This window comes from Octodon degus, unplaced genomic scaffold (assembly GCF_000260255.1).
Source record: "Octodon degus isolate 3935 unplaced genomic scaffold, OctDeg1.0 scaffold00346, whole genome shotgun sequence".
Taxonomy (NCBI): domain Eukaryota; kingdom Metazoa; phylum Chordata; class Mammalia; order Rodentia; family Octodontidae; genus Octodon; species Octodon degus.
Genome location: NW_004524922.1, coordinates 436,472 through 439,597, shown reverse-complemented (window position 1 = coordinate 439,597; position 3,126 = coordinate 436,472). Strand labels below are relative to the sequence as shown.

The window sequence follows — 3,126 nt, the reverse complement described above, 5'->3', positions numbered from 1 at the left end:
CGGCACCAGTAAGGTCCAAAGTTCCACTGACCATAAGGAAAGCCAAGTTCATCAGGAAAACCAGCCTGACAAGTGCCTCTAAAGGAACCAACAGCAGCCCCAGGAAAACCTGCAGCTTCCATTTACTTCTCTTTTTCTCCAGTTCTGCCATTCTGTTGGCAATAATCGTCAGGTGAGCCTCCCACACCCTGCAGTACACAGGTTCAGTTTAGCTGGGTGTTTCCTGTTGATCACCAGTTGTCAATCTACCACATATGCTGAGATATTTATTGTCTTTTACTTCACTCTGAGATTATGTAATTTTGTGTAAGAAATATGTTTTTTGTTGGTTTTAGTAGGTATACCTAATCATCTAGCAATAAATATGATTGAAGACTTAAGTCTCAGAAGGTAATTCTAGAAAAAAAATGCAGACACTATCTTGATTTTCTCTTCCCACCTCCAATTATAAGCCCAGCCATCCACTGTGGTTTCCTTTTATACTTATTGCATTAATAGTTACCTAAGTGCAGTTTGTCTATTCTGGCATTTCAGAGTTGTTCAAACTTCACAGCTTTCCAAAGTCATTAAGACCCTATGTGGAAAGGCTACAAGTATTATAAATCTTTACTTTTTGTACCTAAGTGAAATCAAAGCTCCATTCTCAGTTCTCAAGAGAATGTCTACAATGTACATTATGAGAGAAAAGTAAAGCTTTACAAAGACTGAACTAGGCCAATATACAACTAGGTATTATTTATTCTTGCTATTTTTTTTTTTTTTTTTTTTTCAATCCCTATGTTAATCCCCTGGTTTTTGTGGATTTAATATAATTTAATACTACAAAAGTTTCACAAAAATATAACAAAAATTTCACCAACTACTGTGCAATATTTAAATTTCAGGAAGGAATCTAATCTATATACTTAGAACAGAAAATAAAATAGATTACTGTTATAACTAATACACAGAGCAGGATTCAGATTAAAAGATCAATTGCACAATAGTTAATTATATTACTACAAAATAGGTATGAACAATCCAAACATAAAATGAAAAATACAGTCATCAGCATCATGGCCAACTAAGTGGTAGCAGGGTGGGAGGGAGGCTACAACACACAGGCCAAAGAAAAAAAGACTGGAAAGAAAATATGGGAAGGCAAAGTGCAAGAAAAATTCACTGAATGATATTTCATGATTAGGAAGGTTCGGAAAGGGAAGCAAGACAATACTAGGAACAGAGACAACAGCACCCTTTATATATCCTAGGTTCAATGTACACATATCTTCAGAGAGCACTGAGCACCCTGAGGGAGGGAGCCAGCATTCCAGTAGTGGCTAGGCTGAAGGAAAGGGCTTCCTTTTGGGAAGAAGGACACAGTATTAGTTTATATTTGCAAAGAAAAGTATCAGGGAAACTTAAAACCAGTGAACAATGTATTATTCTTTGGTCCTTGAAGAATTAGAAAACAAGTAGGGACCTGGATCTGATCATTGAAATAAAGAAAAATGATAAATCACTGTGTCTCAGGGTCTCTGTGACTAAGCAGTTTCTGCAAGTATCACTACTCTGAGAACAAAATGACTCAATAAATATTTTCACTTTCATGCCGCAAATACCAAGAGTGTCTTTCCCTGAGGAAATGTTTTGTGTTGCCTACTGCCTGCTGGTAGACACCTATCAATACTAGGTGCTTCCAAATTCAGTGAACCCTTGGTGCTCTAACAGGTACATAGGTTAGAAAGTGATACTTTACAAAAAGTGATTGAGGAAAGAGTGCAGGTGGAAAGACAGAGAAAAATGTTCTAGTTATTGCTTGCCTCATAACTGGCAAATACATAGGCTGCTGCAGGATTTACCAGGAAATGAAGGAAGGAGAACGGAGTAACCTGGTAAAGTCAAGAGAGAATTTGGTACATTATCAATTGCACTAGGCCCACCCTTCCAAAATTATTTGAGGTGACTGATTCTTGAGATAAAATGCTACATTTAATGTTGCCCATAGCACAGCTGACAAATATGAGGTGGACCCAGAGGTCATCCTGGTCAGCAAGCTTCCATGTTCACAGGCAGGGAATAGAGCAAAACATGGGATGGGCAGTTTGTTGACCTGAAATTGAACCCAGACTGCAAGATAAACATGATTGTAAGGATGCTTTGATTTTGTGTTTTGGCAACTATGTAATTTTTTTTTCTTTCTTTTCTTTCTTTTTTTTTTTGTTTTTGGTTTACATTTTTTTCTCTTTCCTACTTTCTTTTATTCATCCATTTTATCTTTTTTCTCCTCTTTTTACTCTTTTATTTCTCTCCTGCTTTCCCTTTGATCTCATCTCTTTGTTTCTAGCATTGGTCTGACATATGCCTTGCATTTGACAATATATGTACAAGACAGAAAAGCAGAGTAAGAATTAACCAGTCCTTTAAGTAGAACTTCTCATGGTCAACTCAGGATTTTCTTCAAAAGAATTATGCATACAGGATGCAAACATAGCCCAAATACCAGTACATTTAAAGTTTCCAACATTTTCACAGGTTTCCTCAATCAACAATCACACTGCAATATAACAAAGAATCACAATCCTACATCACTTATGAAGGTAAACCCATTAAACTTACAAAAGACATTTTAACTCCAAACTTAATGTTGAAGATTATATGGGGGTGAAGTTTTTCAAGTGCAAATATAAACAACAAACATGAAATACTTTCAAACAATAATGTCTCACAAAAATATCTTTCAAAATTGATAGAGAAAAGTATTCAATTACAAAGATTTATGAAGCATTTATGATTGCCATTCCAAAACTAAAAATAAATTTCAAGGATATATGAGGGAGGAACAATGAAACCATTGATGTTACAAATGACTATTGAAATAACTAGAACAAGCAGTGAAAAAATAAGCAAAGAAGGAAAAATGAGGAAATCAGAAATAAGAAAATAATAGAATGATAAAAGTCTATATTTTCCAGTACAATCTGTCATAGAAACATCTCTGTTCCCCAGTAAGCAGGTAAAAGTTAGATTTGTTAAAAAAAAAAAAAAAACAGTGCCATAATGAATAGAAAACACATTCAATCTAAAAAGCAGACCCAGTAATAGCCTAGGTCGAGTGAGTGTGTGGGAGAGCTTCCAGCTACCCTG

At 35.4% G+C, this 3,126-nt stretch overlaps 1 pseudogene; it reads left to right on the top strand.

Annotated features, from left to right (window-relative positions):
- Positions 1-364: 364 nt before the first annotated feature.
- The window catches only part of LOC101570409, an 11,852-nt pseudogene continuing 9,090 nt past the window's right edge, over positions 365-3,126 (top strand).